Here is a 17,928-nt window from a genome sequence, read left to right as displayed (position 1 = left end):
CATAATGAACTCCATTTAGCTTCCCTGCAGCAGGACCTTGTCTTTGTTAATCACTGACCCAGCGGAATGAAGCTGCATAGGAGAGCAGGTTATTTTTTTTTTTCCTGGATTTTCTCTACTTCCTTTAGCAGTTGTAACTTCTAAGAAACTGCAGAACAAACAAGTATAAAAGATCAGGAAGATGGCCTGAAAAAAAATAATGTTTAAAAGATGTTTCATTGTACTCAGTTCTCCAGTAGCTGCCAGCTACAGACTGATGGCTGAAATCTTAGAAGTTGTTAATGAGATTAGGTCTTTGGCAACTGATTGCTTAATGCTGTCTTCTCATTGAGTGGTGTCATGTTTGTGGGTTTTTTACTTTTTTTCTTTTTTTCAGTGACCATATATAAACTTGTCATGGAGATCAGCTGAGACCTCATGGCAGAAATCTCGTTTGAAACAACTGGAAATTACTTCACCTTGGTTCAAGCCACAGCACAACAGATACTTTCTCCTCCTTCTCCAGCCCTGCTGTGAGTCAAAGGCATTTTCTGGGCTGCAACTTTCCTGTGCTGAATGACCTTGAGCCTCTTGCTGCTGCCTTGTCTTTGCTTGGCTCAGCATGTGCATCCCTTGCTCTTTTAAATATGCCTGCATGCTCACCTTTGCTGTGTTCCTTTTTCTCCACAGCTGAAGGTATTGGTCCTTTGTCAGGCTTTGAGACTCGCCCATTTTAGCTCATAAACGCCTATAGTGATTCTCCATGCTTTTGACAGCAAGGATTTTTTCACCTTATTAAAAGAATGTTGGTATTGTCAAACGCATAGTACTTGCCTACTAGTATGTTTCCTTTCTGCCCATGCTTGCAGAGCAAGGGAAAATTAGGTGAAAAAGTAGAGTAGTAGCATTTTATACTTGTTTTGCTGGGACATAAATTTGCAGATCTGTGAAGTGGGGGAGAATCAGTGCACCGTGACTCACAGCACAAGCACAGCACAGTGGGAAGAGCCCAGCTTGGGTTGTGTGTATCCTTTACTAACAGGGAAAGCTGAAATGCTAATTGACGTTGCAATCTGCTTCAGGTCAGGTAAAGGCCATCAGACCCCTGCAAATGCTTAATCCTTCCCATGGAAGCTTTATGGGATTCCCAAGGATCCTACAAAAATAGCCTTTATGTTTGTTTACATGGAGAATCTCTGCAGGAAGCAGAGCAAGCAGAGTGGTGGTGGGGAGGCTCGGGATGGCAGTGGTGTCAGGAGGGATGGTGAGGCTGGGCAGAGTCATCACTCTTTGCTCTTTTTTTAATGTTAAACAACATGTAAATACTCCTGTAAAACAAAGCAGCCACTCTTTGCTACCAATCATTTCTCACATCTTCAGCCTCCTTGTAAAAGGCTGCATCAGCTTTTCCCAGAGATGAGCACTAGGATAGATTCAAGCACAAGCTGAATGTAACAGGGTGTAAGGTGGGGTAGATGCAATGCTGAGCACTGTGTAACTTCCAAACAGTGTGATGAAGCCAGTCCATACCTTCAGCAAGGTACTCTAGCACAAGCATGACCTAAAAGCATGTCTTGCTGAAATACAGGGGCTGTGTTACACACACTGTGCATGCTGAAGTGTTCTGCTGGGTCGAGGCCAGGATGTTCAGCACTGTGCAGGCTTAGCCCTTCCAGATGTCTCCAAAGATAAAATGGAAAGAAAGTGACAGTCAGTCCCAGTCACATGGAACACAACCCGGTTTTAAAAGGCTACTTTTGATAATTAGGTATTTTGTGTACTGTGAAAAGATGTGAATTACAAAACCCCTAATAATAATGTAGTTCAGTCAGGGTAGCCTTGAAATTAGACCCCTAGCAGAGAGGTTGCACTGTATAATGATAGTACAGTACCATTTGTTTCAACACATTTAGCACTTCAGAATGGGATTTTTTGTTAAACACCAGATGTTCTGGTGACCCGAGTGCTGACTCTAAGAGAATACACAATAGAATAGTGCGTCAAGGTCAATGGCACAAATTAATCTGTATTATCATGCTGTCATATTGTACTGTACACCCCATATGAGCAAGATCTATGGCTGGTTCCTTCTTTACGTGCAACTGTATGGGGTGTTGCATACACAGATTTAGAGTTTCCCAAGCCTTCAAACCCCCCTGAAAGAAATCTGATTCTTGCTTTGATAGTTTAAATTGTAAATGTGACATTCTTACAGCCGGTGAGGGCTGTGTGGGTATGTGACTGTAATCTCACAGAACCAGAGAGATGTGCAGGAGCACAGTGAGAATTACATCTCTTAATTGTAAATTCTGCCTTTAAGGACTTCAAAATAATAAACTAGGTAGCTTGGTTGTCTGCATTTTTCCTTTGACTTAACAATGTGATAAGGCACAAATGAATAATTGTTTACAAAATTTTAAATGATAGTTTATCTGCAGTAGATACTTCTGTCTCCATGAGTCCCCCATATTCCTTCTCCCTGCCCTGTGACTTCTAAGCTATTGCTGCAAGATGGCAGGATGTCAATGCCCCCCAGATTGAACCTGTGATTTGTTTTTCTTTGATTTATGGGCTTGTAGTCAATAAACTTTATAAAGGAAAGTATCAGACTGAGCAATCAATCAAAGATAAGCAGATTCTTGTCCTTTAAAAGCATTTCACCCCAGTAAGCAAGGGTCTCATTCATCTTTTACAACCACTCTTGCAGCTTTCAGCAGAGAAAGGACTTGCTGCTGACTACATTCCCTTCTGCTGAAAACTCCCCTGTTCTGAGCTGAGATTTTTAAAATTCATTGCAGCAGTACATTTCCTTCCCATGTTTTTTGCTATCTCTAAAAGGGAAAATTGCATGTTGTTACTAAAGGTAAATCTCCTTGCTGTGTAGAAGAAAAAAGGCTCGTGTTTTTAAGTGTGAGAGGCATGGACTGTTGTTTTACAGAAACAGTATTCATTTTCTTTGTTATTTTACAAAACAAAACATAAAAATAGGTTCCCATTTGTTTTTTATTAGTATCTGAATTTCATTTTGAGTAAGGCAAATGTTATCCTGCATGTTTTGCTTCTCTGAAGCACAGATGGTGTGCATATGCAGATTGGTGATTTTTTAATCAAAACAGTGACACTTGGGAATATATGTAAGTATTGTAATAATGCATTAGTCAGGAGTGATGTTGTAACACACTGAGATCATACACATAAATCTAAGACACCATGTCTAGACACCCCAGGGAAGATGGCATGCCATGGGTTAGAGCAAGCATTAAGGAAGTGCAATATTTCAAATATGATGGGAAAATAATGCAATTTGCAGACTTTAATAAAACCATTGGGGAATTAATTTTACTAAGCATACACTCTCTCCAAAAAACATCGATGTTTCTACATTTGCTTCATAGATAATCAGAAGGCGAGACACTGTACCTGCTGTCTCAGGCATAAGCACAGTACGGTATCTATGAATTGTGCTGTACCTTTAATATGCTGAATATGAAAATAATCCCTTTATAGTGCTTTAGTAGTACAAAACTGCATTATGCAAACAATGCACAGGCAGCCTAAACCTTGGAGATTCAGAATTTGAAGAGCTTTTAAATTAATCTCATAAGTGTTGATTTGGGCATGCTCAGGGAGTGCGCTCAGCTGTAAAACTTGACCGACCTAACCCTCCCAGTTTTAATTATTAGCTTTTTGATTATCAAATATTAAATGAAGAGGTGCAATTTATGACTTTTGCATGTATAATTTTCCTTTCTCACTAAAGGTTTTCTAAATTTTATTTAAAAAATCCTTGCTGTCTTTGGCTGATTTTTGTTATCTATTCTCTTGTATAGCTCTTGGTATATAATTTTAATCAGCCAACCACTTTTTAAATTTTTGCCAGCTGATAACTACTCACAAGCAAGTAACTTGCAATACTATGCCAGGAATGTTGTGATAAAAATGTCAGTTTAAACCTGGCCAAGGATGACAATCATAACTATTTCCAAGTGAAAAACTTGAACAGAATATATAACACAATAGCACTTGTTACTTTCTGCTAGTGTAGTACATGCAGGAACTTTAGAGGTTCCCATAATGGTAACCCTCAGAGTCAAAACCCCACTTCAAAATTGGCTGCATTGGTGACTCCATCAACCTCATCATCTCTTGTCATCTGAAAGGCTAATAGTAAAAAATCTTCAATACAGCTGAACATTTTCAATTAAAATATCATCAACTCAAATGCTAGCTGTAATCAGTCCAGTAAATTCGGCAGCTATAGAAGTCAGTGAATGAGGGAACTCCGGTTTTGCCAATAGAGACCATGGATTATATCCTGACCAATTGAACTCTGTTTCAGAAAACTAGGTGCATATGTTACCATGGAATAAACCCAAGCAATTTGGTCTTTGCTGTCCCCTCATCTGTCTTTTCCTCTCTGGACTATAAAGACACTCATCCAGAATCCTTTATTAGGACAATAATGCAGTGGAAAGATATTTGAAATCAAAACCTGAAACATGATGGGTTGGGACGTAAGCAATACTTTGAAGTTGTCAGGAGATTTTTGGAAAAGGTGAGTTCACAGATTTGGGAGCAATATGGTGTAGTTGCAGTGTTGTGAGGCTTCTCTGCACACAGCCCACCCCCTTCAGAAAATTGTAAACCACCTCTTGTATTCAGCTTTTCCCATTTTAAAGTAGATTTAACCTTCTAGGATGTTCAGGAAATATGAATGGGCTTCAGGGCTTGTGCAGGGGTATAAATACGTCTGCAAAATAATAATAATGAGCAGCTTTCATGAATCTCCATGGAGATTTCTTCTCTTTGAGTATCTTCCAAGGTCTTTGCCACAGTCAGTGCACAATATCTCTGGCTTTAGACCAATCTTCCTGTTGCCCTTTTCCTTTTCCCATCTAGCTAGTGCTACACAAATATTACTAGTGTATATTATAGTTATTATATATTTGTTTACACAGTCTTCATTTTTCTTTCTCTTTCCTTCATATTCTCTTACTCTGAAACTTGATGTTTGTTAAATTTCTGTTTCCACCAGCACTTCATCTGTGTTAATTTTTGTCATCCTTCATATTACAGTATTACATCCTTCATTCTTCATATTACAGTCTACTCAGTACCACATAAAAATGCACTAATGTTTTAATTTCAAGATGGTGTTGCTAATATCAGTTCTTGTGAATTAAATGTATTACAGTCAGATTGAATACATATAATCCTTACTGTTTGCTAGAAGAGAACTCAAATCCTGGATTCTTCTATTCTGTAGAAGCTGCTGCAGTTTACTTTTAGCATTTTCCCCCTACTAGATGGATCTTTGCTCTACCTTTTGGTACACAGGAAGAGGTTCCATTTTTCTCTATAACTCCTGGCTGCATCCCACTATGGCTGATCTTCAGCAGCACACTTGCACTGCTCCTCCTCCTCATGGACATCCACAGCAGAGAGAACGGGGTGAGGAAGGTGGGCTTACCTTCTCTCCTGGTGCATATCCACGAGTGGTTTGGATCAAAACATGCTATAGATCTAGTTCTCCAGCTGTGGGGGTGTAAGTGATGGCCCTGTTGTTGGACTGGGCTCAGCAGAGGGTCGGCCATGGTTGGGGATGGGGTGTGATGGGGACGGTGGCTCCTGGTGCCTCCCTGCCGTGAGTGCACAGCCTTCCCTGCACAGTCTGAGATGGTCATTTAACCTGGCCGGGGAGAGCAGCTTGTCATCCTGCAGGAATGTCAGATGCTAGACAGACCACTTTAACCTTGCTTAACCTTTCACTGTGCTCCTCAGCTAATGAGATGAATGAGAGTTTTATTGGTTCTTCTTGACCTAGATCTTTTACATGACAGTTCCATGTATCTGAGCAGCCTAATGCCTTGTGTTTTGTAAATCAATATAGCCTTATCTATTTTTTTAAAAGCTAGAAATGTTTATTTTAGGCCTAGTATCATATCCTATAAATAATATTGATATTGTTTAGCCTGAAAAACTATTTAATTTTCAATTGGCTCACCTTGTTAGTCAAATACAGTTCTTGGGTAAGTCCGACCATGATTCTCATTACTTTTATCCCTATGGTGTTTGCAAACCTGGTGTCAATAAATTGCAAATGGTATCTCCTGTGCATAAACCACATCTTAGTTTTCAATTTATGGAAGTTTTTCAGACTCTGAGATTTAATGGGCAAACAAAAGAAAGCAGTTATAGCAGATTGCACAGCCTCAAATAATGCAAATGTTGTAGGACAGTGATGGGAATGTGCAACATTAAGCTAGCCTTTCATGGTGTTATGTGAATTGCACTGGTTCAGCTAAAATGGAAAACTTAAACATTTATTTTATATTTACATCTTCAACACACACTTTTCCTAGTTATTATTTTATTTATGTCCTTCCATCCTTGCCATCCTTCCATTGATTGAAGTATAAATACTCTCATTGCCATTTGTGATGTTGTGAAATGAAAATTTCAAGGCAAGAGAACAAAATATTGTTATTCAGGGTTAGGGTCATTGCTCCATCTGTTGTCTGCTGTGTTTGACACAAGCAGTATTGTACTGCATGTACAACTAGAAAGGACCTGTACGGTGATGTTTCTTACAGGTGCTTCAGACGCTTCTGAAGGCTTTTTTGAACACAACTTCTGACATTTCCTCCCCATGTGTTCAAGACTTCTGTACCAGTACTTTCTCAGTTTCTATTCTGAATTAAAATGAATTCCTGTCTATTTACATGCTTGATGTAAGTAAACAAAATTTCCAAGACCGAGTCAAATGAGACAGTATATTAAAATGCATTTCTCATTGTCCAACTCTGTGATAAGATTCTTATACAAGCCTTTGGATTGCAGGGTAAATAGATACCCATTTGATCTGTTCATGTATAAGACACAAAATCTGATTCAATTTTCCTTTCATAATAAATGTTTGACACTTTAGGTACCAAATAGATGATACAAAGGTTGACTCTGAAAGTACAGGCTGAATTCATATACAAATGCAGGCATGATAATGATTTTCAGGCTCATTTTTTATGTTAGCATTACACAAATGCAGCCAAGGAAGTGATTAGTACATTTCTCTGTTGAACTTCTGAGACATTAGTTTGTGTATTATTACTTGCAACTAGCTTTTCAATTTTACTGTTATTTGCCTTTCTCACTTGGTAAGGACGAAGTATCAGATTGATGATTTACATTTTATATGGGAAAAAATAGGAACTGCAAGAAGGTTGGTCTGTGAATTTTTATAGAAACATCAGAGAAGCTAAACAGCTTTAGCTCTTTAGTTCCAGAAATTAATGTATAATATTGTTTTCCAAAACCACAGCATCATCTCATGGCATTAAAAATGACTGTGGGAAAAGCACGTAAGTCTATTTTGTATTAAAATGAAGCAGCAAGTATTAATTCCTGCTTCCAAGATGCCCATGTGAATTTGTGATAGGTGTCTAAATGCGGAGGTAAGTAATAAGCAGGTATTGACTTCTATTGAGATCAGTATCGAGATTTGTTGACCCAAAGAGGTTACAATTGACTGAAGAGTGGGACAGTAAATCTTGTTATTGAACAAAAAGCTGAAGTCAATATATGTATTATTATAAACATTTTTCTTTTGGAAGAGATAATAAGGGTGGAGTGGTTTAAGGCTTTAGATTTATACGGCCATGATAGCATACAGTTCTTTTATGCAGTCACAGGAGGAAAATGCCTGGAGGGAGTTTGTGGGGGATTTTTTGGTGGGTTTTTTTTTGTTTGCTTGGGAGTTTTTTTTGGTTATTTTTTTTTTTTTTTTTTTTTTTTTGTGTGAGTGTGCCTTTTTAAAATTTTTATTTATTTATTTTTAATACAGCTTCACCAATCATGCCAAAGCAGTAAAGCCTGCATCAACTTTCACATCATAAACCCTTATTCTCATTGTTTTATAACTCAGCTATAAAGGTTATTTTCAGATTGAAATTTGGCCTGCAAGCTCTTTGGCTAAGAATCATTTTTTCCCCAGAAGGGTGAAAGGAATAAAGATGATCTATTGAACTATTTATTGAATTTTAGAGGAGCACAGAAAATACGTGTTGTGATTTTTATATAATTCAAGATTTAGATTGTATTCCTTATTGAATATTATTTTCTGCATAAAGCTAGGATTTACTTGATCATAAAGGTGGTGGCTGAAAATGTTCTTTCAGTGGTTTAAAATACTTGCTAATATTAATCCATGCCTTGTATTGTAAACAAGTACGATTTTTATGATTTTTATATTTTAGTCCGTTCTATTATGCTCTGGTCAGTACATTATATTTTAGGTTATTGCTTGAAAAAATAAAGAGGAGACAGAGCATAGAAGTAAAGAGAAATCCATCCATCTGAAGACATTAAACTTATCAATTAAAATCACATACATTCTATAGTGAGTGACTGACTGAAGAAATAGATGTTGAATTGCAGTTTTATAACATTTATATCTGTTAGTATCTTGACTGCCAGTAGAAATGATCCTTCAGTAACTCAGAAATCCTCTAACAAAAATAATTTGTTGCTTTCCATTGCAGAAACCATCTGCCTCCTTACTTAGTTCACAAGACCCTCTTATGTTTCTCTAGGATTCAGGAACTTGTACTAATTTAGGAGACTCACTGAATCTCTTTAGCAGCACAGGCTATGATGAATGCATCAAACATCTTCTCTGCTCTTTGCACTGTCTTGCTGTGAATGTGAGAACAAACCCCACGTTGGCACCCTTGTCCTGGAGCCATTTGGTGTCCTGGTGTCAGCTCCCAGGGGCTGCCCCAGGCTGGCAGTGGAGCCCTGGCTGTGCCCAGTGCCCGTGCTGGGCAGCACCCTGCTCTTCCTTCTGCACAGGGCAGAGAGGAGCAACCACCCCAGCCAAACCCTGGGACCCCCCAGCTCTGCTCTGCGGCCTGGGGAGGTTCTCCCTGCTGCTGACCCTCGATTCAGTTCCCTTCTGAGCTCCCAGCCTGGTGGCATCCCTTGCAGTGGCATTCCGAGCTGGGAATTACTGCACTGTGGCTGATGGCCAGCACCTTTCCCCTCCTTGGAGAAGTTCTGCTGCTGTCTCTGTATACCTTCATAGAAATATCATGGAAATTATCTGCTCTTTTGTCAGACCTCAGTATGGTAAAAGAGACCTTGAGAAGTGTACATCCCACAAGAGCAGTATTTCCAAATGACCTGCAGAAAAAAACCAGACTTGTTTTGAATTGAATGCTATTTCCTCTCTCTGTTTATGCAGTTTCTGTTCTGGAAATGTGTAGGAGGGAAGGGTAATTGTCTCATCCTCAATTTTGCCCCATTTAAAATATGCAGGCAGATAAGCTCTGTTTCTCTAACTAAAACTGTGTCCTGAGGCCTTAGCTTTCCACAAGGCTGACAATTTCTTTTGGTCCTTTGACTTTTGTCCTTTAAGTAGCAAAGAGTAAAAGTACAGAAAAACCATTTTGTAATCCCTAAATATGTCATAGCTACATTTTCCTTTGTAATGTGGAGTGACCTTTGTGCTCACGGTGCATCAGGAGTGCATCTGGCTGGGGATGCTGGTACTGGCACACAGTGCAGTGGCCTTCCTCCCGGACAGCAGAGAGAAGCTCAGCTTGCACTCTTACCCAACATGGACATGCAGACTGGGACATTTTTGCTTATTTCATCACAATTAAATAAATTACTCTGTTTGAGTTGATGTTTGAGTTTAGCTAGAGAAGGTTGCTATGAAGAAGTTTGGCTCAAAGTACCTTGGGCTCCAATCACCATCAAACAAATCTATGGATTTTTGTGCTTTTTCTGAGGCTTTTCATTCACTATAAGATAATGTACTTCAACACTGTCTCTACAGTATATGAAGAAATTTTTTTTTGTTTCAAAAGCATGCATGTCCCTGAAAGTGTGCTTTGAGAAACCACAGCATCTGGCTATGCTTTGCCCACCTTACTGCAGTTTCTGTCTGTAGATTCTGATGCATTTAAATCAGTTGCCATTTCTAAGCTATTATAAAGGCTATAGATGAAAATCTTCTATAGCTACAAAGTGCCCACAGATTTATTCAAACCTACTGAAACTTTATTCATTTCCATTCCCAAGATAGCTTCCAGCCTTCCCCTATGGATATGCATGCTGTTTAATGGCACATGAATTAGCATGTCTGCTTGTTGGCACCAGTGTGGTAATGGTGGCAGTTGCTGATAAAGCTCATTAGATGGAAATAAAGGGTCTCAAGTAAGTTAATGGTGAAAAACATCTGAATTTAGTAGGAGTAGATCTGTGAGCATAAAATGAATGTGTAATATATTGAGCTTCAGCATGGTCAGGCTCTGGCTTGTGGCTTCTTCTTGTGAGGAGATTTTTTTAAATTCAGTTTTTATGTAATTTTATTTTAGAAAATCACCTCCTTTTTGGTGCATGAGCTGTCTAAAAAACTTTGCTGGTCTCTATTTAAGATGTGCTTATAGCAAGTGAATTGGAAGCTGGATTTGTGAAGTTGAAGGGCAAATCTATTTATGATGACATCCATTTCCTAAAGCTTGTGCTGGCAAGCTCTGCTGCTTCTGAATGAGATACACCTTTTTGAATATATGCTATTTAAGCACAGTATTGTGAGATAATACAAAAATACATATTCAACCAATAAGCATTGGGCTGAATGCCCCATCTGAAAATAACATCTTCTTTTCCAGTTTGAAAATGTTGCTTCTGCTCTCATTTTCCCATAAATACACCTTTGCCTTCTTTGGTCATACTGAACTAATTTTTGTTTGCAGTACAAGGTAATATGGTGTCAGAACAGGGCCATGCTTATCTAGAATGTGGTTTTTAGAAGAAACATGCTAGGGTGATGTATATGGGGCTTATTAGTGTTCACAGAGATAGCCAGATCATGATTGATTTGCTCCTTCTGATGATAATTTGCTCCTTCTGATTTTGCACTCTTCAGAAATTAGTGTGTTTAAGCTAGAGATGTGTTGCTCTCACCACTGTTTGCCAGAGTGGGATTAATAGTAGAATGATGTCGAGCCAGACAAACTTAAGTGGTAAAGTTACTTACTTTTTAAAAAAGAGATGGAATTAGTGGGTTATGCAGGTGAAAATCTTTCCAGTATCACAAGCCTTGTAAGCCCAAAGAACGCTTTTATTATAGTCAGTGGGGGATGTTCAAACAATGAGAAGTTGAAGAGCAAAATGTGATTCTAGCTGATTCTTGATCTTGCTGGGGGAGGCAGTGCTTTGATTTCTTTCAGGAAAGCACAGTGCACACCTGTGGTATTATATAAAACATTACATAATTATGAGAATAACACCCTGAATTTTCTCTCTCCAGCTCTGGCCTAGTCCACCTTTAATGAAGCAGCAAGTGTGTGGTGACTTATGTTCAGATCTGTCTTTGTGCCTTAGCTTGAAAAGTGAGTGAATTTATACATGTTGCCCTTGGCATTTATTTTCTGGGGTTGCTTTGCTTATTTCAGGGAGAAAGCCTACTAATGTTCTCTTAAAATAAGTTTACTATTCAGGCCAGATTGTTGCCTTTTCTTTCCTGCCATGCTTGCAGCCTAATTGTATTTAATATCATAGTTCAGGGCTTTCCTCTCTCTGCTCCTTGTCACTCAGAGGTATTTAAAAGAGGATTTAAACCAGCTATTTTTTGTACTTAATCCTTGATCCCTTCTGCCCGCCCCCTGCCCAAGCTTGCTCATTCACTGGAAATAGCAACCTATGTCCACATTTTACTGCTCTAGTTTATAGTAATTTTGTCTTATGCCTTTGGAGTATAAATGATTGTTCAATTCAGACATTCAAAATGAGAGTGAAGTTGCCAGTGGAAACGGGTGACTCATTATACAATGAGTGAGTACAAATAAAAAGGTGCCTGAGTATAATAATCAGAAGATATTGACTTTTGTTGAGGTCAGGATCACAATTTATTAACCCAAGAGATAAATATTGACTGAAACTTTGGGCAGCTTTTTTTCCCCCTCTTTTCCTTATAGCTGAGAGAAGACTGTAGAGGATTTACTAAATAACTCCATCTGCCTGCACAGTGAGATGGAGACTTTTGCATTTTGCCTGCAGTTTTATGCTCATCTTTTGTTCTGGCTCTCCCAAGGGCAAAACGATTTATAGCATATTTTAGAGGAATATTTAAAATCATGCTAATTGCTGTTTCTTTGTCATTAATTCTGCTCTTGACAAGCCAGAATCCTGCTCATGAAAGCAGGTTTTGCTTCTGAGCACTTCTGCAGATGATCCCAGCCCCAGACTGGCTGTCTGCAGTTTCTTTTCTGTCCTGGCCATTGCCCTGTCTGACGTCTCAGGGATCATTTTTGTGTATGTGTGTGTCTAAAAACACCAGGGTACTGAAGCAGCCATCAGACTGATGCCCTTGGGAATGGTGACTCCTTGTGCTGCTGACATTCTGTTCACTCTCTAGAAGGGGCTGTACAATCAAATTATTTGCCAGAGCAGAAGCAGCTCCTTAATTTGGCTGAAATGAGCACCCTGAAAGCTCTATTCTGCTGTCTTGGAAAACCAGGCTTTTCCAGGTTTCCTCCCTCTCTGACTGCTCTGTGCCTTCCAGGTACTACAGAGTTTGTGCTGAAGGATATGTTTGGGATTTATGTTTGGCATTTGAGCCTTTTCCGAGCAGGGCACTTACCTGTTTTTCATTCAGTTGCATTTTTTGTTTGTGCTTACTTTTTGGTTGTTTTTTTTTGATAGTTACATAAGTGGCATTTTGCAGGGTCTGGTCCCTGCCTCAGGAGCCACACGGGTGCAGAGCTCCCACAGGGCTGGCTGGGGACCAAGGGGTGTTGGCTGCCAGGTGCCACCTCACAGCTGCTGCCACCACACCTGGGCAACATTTGGAGCCCTTGTCCTTGCTGTGTTCCAAGCTAAATGAGATGGTGTAGAGAGAATTAATGTGACTTTCTACTCTTACAGGCTAATTTCTAGATTTGCTTCTTTTCTGTCCTGCCTTTCCTCCCTCTCCTTCTCCTTCCTTAGTCTTTTATTTTGTCAAATAATCTGCTTCTTTTTTGGTGTTCTCATTGCCCATTGTCTTGTGGTTTTGCTTCTGCATCCTCCTTAAAGTAAGATCTTTTTCTGTTCAGAGTCTGATTTACATGAATAATGCCTCAGGATAATCAGGCAGGATTGAATTTTCACACAATTTTAAATACTACAAAAGCTCCAGTGAGCTTTTAGCAGGAGAGGCTGCTTAGTGAGCACTGGAAAAGTGTTCTGAACCTGTTGATAAAATTTATCTGTGAAAAAGGGACTGCAAAGTATTAGTATCAAATTGTTATATATGGGAGCAAAGTCTTAAATCAAACTTTGTAATCCGTGGATTTTGGTGGAAGTGTGGATATCTGCATTGCAAACATAAGCCTACTGAAAATGCCTCCCTACCTCTGCAGAGCCTTCAGAATGGATCTGCAGATTCCTGAGCATTCATGGACCCCAGACTGGAGCTACAGCATAAAATCAGGGTAATGTTCTGGGATAATCTTCCCTGCTGAAGCTCAGCTTTGCTGAGCTGAGGAACCTGCCCCAAATGGTGACACAGGCTGATTTAAACAGTGCTTAAATCACTCTGTAGTGTTAGAGGCTCTGGTGCTTCTGCTGCACCTTGGAGACTCCAAGTCTGTTCTGCACACTTCTGTGTGTCTGACTTGTGTCTGGTGTAATGCAGCCTGCATGACCCCATCCATGGACTCCCATTACCTCTACCAGTCAGGCCCATAAAACACTTTTGGGCTCAGACCAAAGTAAGAGGGCCAGAGGAAATGGGTTTAAAAGCCTGAGCACATCTCCCAATGGACATAACAGTCCACATCACAAAATTTATATACATAATTTAAAATAATTGGCAACTTTAGGAAGCAAAGCAAAGAGCAAAATGGAGCTGCTTTAGCTGATTATTTATGATCACCTTTTGTCTCAGATGTTTCTGTAAGGAAAATCTTGCCTGTTTGGTAGTTCAAATCACTAATGCTCAACCTGAACTACTCTGTTTTCTGCTCTAAATAAGAATCACACATTCACTGTCTATTTAACATTTGCGGTACTTTTAAATTTAAATTATTTGTCTCCCTTTATTTCCCAATGCTTAGGTGAAGACTCTGTCCCCAGACTCTGCTACCTCTCTATTGCCCTCTAAGTACTTCATATGAAAGGTCACAGGCTCACAATACTGACTCCTTGCAAAGTTCAACTGGCTCTCTTTTGTAGGCTAAAGCCATTCCCCATCTCTGTAGCAAGGGAGGTCCCCTGGCAGCAAAACAAATGTGGTTAGTTATGTGTGGCATGAACCTCAGCTGCAGTGGGAGCTGAGCTCTGGAAAACATGTAATGGTAATGTATTGAGAATTACAAGGCTAACCTATCAGCCTCTCTCAAGAAATTTAACTCTGAAATGCTTTATTTTGCCTAGGGAAAGTCTATTTGGGTCTATCACCTGGTTTCCAAGAAGGTCCAGCACTCTCCCCTCCCCTGCTCCTTAGCAGGACGGATGGCATATAAAGGGGTCAAAGAGACTACCAGTGTCGTGCCATAAATCAGTGGTTCAGCTTAGAGGAGAGCCCAAAAGGCTTCTGCTCATCTGGTGTAAACTGACTCATTCTGCTGCAGTCAACAGAGGATCTGACAGCAGCAGATTTGCCTCAAGAGCTTCAGAATTCCCACTTTAGGTTTATCTAACTGGTATTTCAGACATTCTTTCTCCGTTGTCAATGGCAGAGATTGTATTAATATCTTGATAAATATATTTCAACTACTGCTTCATAGAATATCCAAACTTCCCCCCTGCCCACAAATAAGATGTTATGTATATGTGATTATAAAAATACCAGTAGCCAATTTAGTTTAATTTAAATTTAGATTTTGCCCTAAACAAATACTGATGTGCCCTGTATATTTTTACTGCCAGATCATGATTTACTAACTCCGTTTTGGGGGTTAAAGAGAGTATGACCTTGCCCCACATTAATATTTAAAGATTACCGTGCACATGAAATCAGATGCTGACACAAGTCTCAAAGGACTAAGAGGTTTTTAATCTGTAGAAGAAGCAGTGCCACGCTGAAATATGTATTACTACATTCAAAACAGAGCATGTAACAAATGTCCCACTAGCAGGCATCAGAGACTGCAAATTTCATTCACTGTAATATGGTCCACAAATACCAACTTGTTTCCAGAAGGGAAATTGCAATGCCACTAAGGCTGATGCTTGACACCATAGCAAAGGCCAGCAGACACAGCAGTAAAAGAGTTTGCCATCCAGTTCTAAATGCAGGGGCCATTTAGTGCCCTTTTCAAGGCAATACATAGATTTTACTCTTTCAAAATGTGAAAGTTTATGTACATTTCTTTTCAAATGCAATTTAGAACAGTTTAGGAACCATGTGATTCTTTGGTTTTTCTGTGTGTTAGCATAAGCCTAACACATTAAAACCTCCTGATTTTCTTTTAATGCAGTAAAAAAGAAAGCCAGAGCTGTTTTAATAGAAAACAGAAACAGCTGATATTTAAGATAAATGAATAATTTGATGCCTTTTTTAAGAGCACAGTTATTTTCTTAAAAAAAATTCAAGCTTAGCCTATCAGCATTTTTAACATGTCTTTCTACTGCACCCAAGCTTCAAACAAAAATATGAACTAGCAAGCTGCAGAAGAGTCTAATTAGTTTCTCATTGCATTTTGTGTGAACTCAGTTTGTATGAAAATGCTGTAGGTGAGGTCTCTGATTACAATAGTCCTGTGTTTTGATAACATCATGCAGATGTTACAGGACTTGAAGAATCATGACTGAAGGCTCTATCCAGTCTCCTTTTTTGGTGAGTGACAGAGGTGGCAGACTGCCACTCCTGGTCTCTTGTCATAATTCTGACAGGTGGTTGCAGACTGGTGCCTCTGGGAGCTTGCTATGGTGCTGCCAGGGAGCACTGGTCTGGTTTGGAGATAGTTCAACCAAAAGTTAGATAGATGTAGAAGAATTTGGGTACTAGAGGTTTCCAGCCCTGAGGAATTAGGAGCCTGTGAATGTGCGTGTTCATTTCCCCAATCATCAGCTGAGGGTCACCACTATGCTTGCTGATGGGTGATGTCCCCACCTCCACCCCTGGAAGTAGTGATTAAAAGGAAAAGGAGCCAGACCTATTGTTTGGAAGTTAGGGAGGCAGTGCTGGAAAATTTGCTGCAAGGAGAGCAAGAGCATCCCTTCCTGGAGAGGCAGCTCTCCTTGCCAGGAGACATTGAAGGCTGACCATCCTCTCCATGTTGGCTGTGCTGTTGATACAGCATTGTTGTAACCTAACCCTCACCTGGACATATCACAAGCAGGGTACACTTTCTTTGTTCCTTTAAAAGGAAAAAAGGCCTTTTAACCTTCCTTTTCCCTTAGCATGCCTGTCCTAGACCCATCCTCCTTCTCTTTGTGTCCTCCTTCAGCAAGGTCATGGGAGCAGATGCCAGAGAAATGTGCACCTTCTGAGTTGAGTGTGTAAAAGGGGACGGGAAAAACTGCATGAAGGCTTCTGCTTTCAGTGCTTCCCAAACATGTGGTCTCACTTCAATACATTTGCCAGTCAGCTAATCTATTTCTCTCTAAATTTGGTTGTCTTGTCAGATTTTGTGGGGGCAATATTTATTGGAAGTTTTTTGGTCACTGTAAACACAATTTGATCTATTTTATCCAAAATGAGTGTTTCTCTCTGCATGACTTACTTAGAACTTCATACTGCTAAGTCTCAAAAAAAGAATTTCAGTGAGTCACAAGTGCTGCAGGATGGCATGATGCCCTTCACAGAAATAACAACTACAGATGCATAGGAAAAAAATTAGAATTTGAGAATCTGAAGTTCTTTGCAAAATCTGCAACACTTTTATTATCAGCATTGCTGATAGTACAAATGAGGCTGAAGCAACAGATAAGTGTTCTGGTCCAATGAATTCACCTACTGCTTATGATCCTTCCAGTCGTATTTTTAACTGTTTTGGCATTCCCCATTAAATCTCCCTAAACAGTCTTCTTGCTGGTTCAGTGCTCTCGACCAGGAAGCTTGTGAGTTTGTGAGGATTTGTACTTGATCATGAATGATTCATGAAATGAGCTTAGAAAACTAAGTTTAACATCTTATTCAATGCTGAGGAAAAAAAGAGCATCTTCTCCCATACTCGTAACAACTTGGCTAAAAAGGAAGAGTCTCAATGTCTCATTTTAAACACTGAAATTGAGAGCATCTGTTGCCTTTCCAGCTAAACCTCATCTCTACTAAGAAGCAAGAGGAAGCATTTTAATTTACTACTGTAGCTGGTTTTGTTTTTCATTCTGCTGATCCATTTGACCACATCCCAGCAGCAGGCACAGCCAGGCTATTGGGGCACAGCTGGGAGCTGCCCATGTCGGTCACCATTTCTCACTGCCCTTTAACCATGTGTTAGATTTTTCTCTAAAACCTCTGTCTGAGATCAGTTGATCTTTTATATATTTTGCAACTGGTTCTATATGCTCCTTAGGACAACAGAAAGCTTAAACTCCAGGTTGTTATATTCTAGTGCCTCTCCTTCTCCTCTCCCTTGACCTCTCTCTCTGTGCATGGCAGACAGAAGGGTGTGTTTGACACTCATAGCCTGGGAGCACACAGCACCATTTCCTGCCATGCCTATTCCACACAGACCATGTTTGGGTCTTGGTTTTCACACCAGTGAAATGGGGATAATTGTGTTGCTTTGATGTGCTGATAAAAGTGCCTCGTGAGAGCTAAATATTTCTTTGTGGAACATGCCATGGCATGTTTGGAAACTCTGTATAGCAAAGGGTAGGTAGACAGCAGAGACATGGATCTGATGCAAAAAAATCAGGAAAAAACAGAAGGAGGTCCATGGTTATTCCTTTGCTGTCCTTTGTCTCCTATTCTAGATCTGCAAGAGGATAAGGAACTTTTTCTTCTTCCTTTGC

At 39.7% G+C, this 17,928-nt stretch overlaps 1 protein-coding gene across 1 annotated transcript in view; it reads left to right on the top strand.

Annotated features, from left to right (window-relative positions):
* Positions 1-462: 462 nt before the first annotated feature.
* Positions 463-17,928, top strand: part of PTBP2 (polypyrimidine tract binding protein 2) — a 154,420-nt gene continuing 136,954 nt past the window's right edge. Inside the window, exon 1 of the mRNA XM_058808433.1 lies at positions 463-512. The gene's annotated coding sequence lies outside the window, so the exon portion shown is untranslated. The remainder of the gene's footprint in view (positions 513-17,928) is intronic.

The sequence above is a fragment of the Ammospiza caudacuta genome, chromosome 7 (assembly GCF_027887145.1).
Source record: "Ammospiza caudacuta isolate bAmmCau1 chromosome 7, bAmmCau1.pri, whole genome shotgun sequence".
NCBI classification, from domain to species: domain Eukaryota; kingdom Metazoa; phylum Chordata; class Aves; order Passeriformes; family Passerellidae; genus Ammospiza; species Ammospiza caudacuta.
This window is presented reverse-complemented; position numbering and strand designations above follow the sequence as displayed.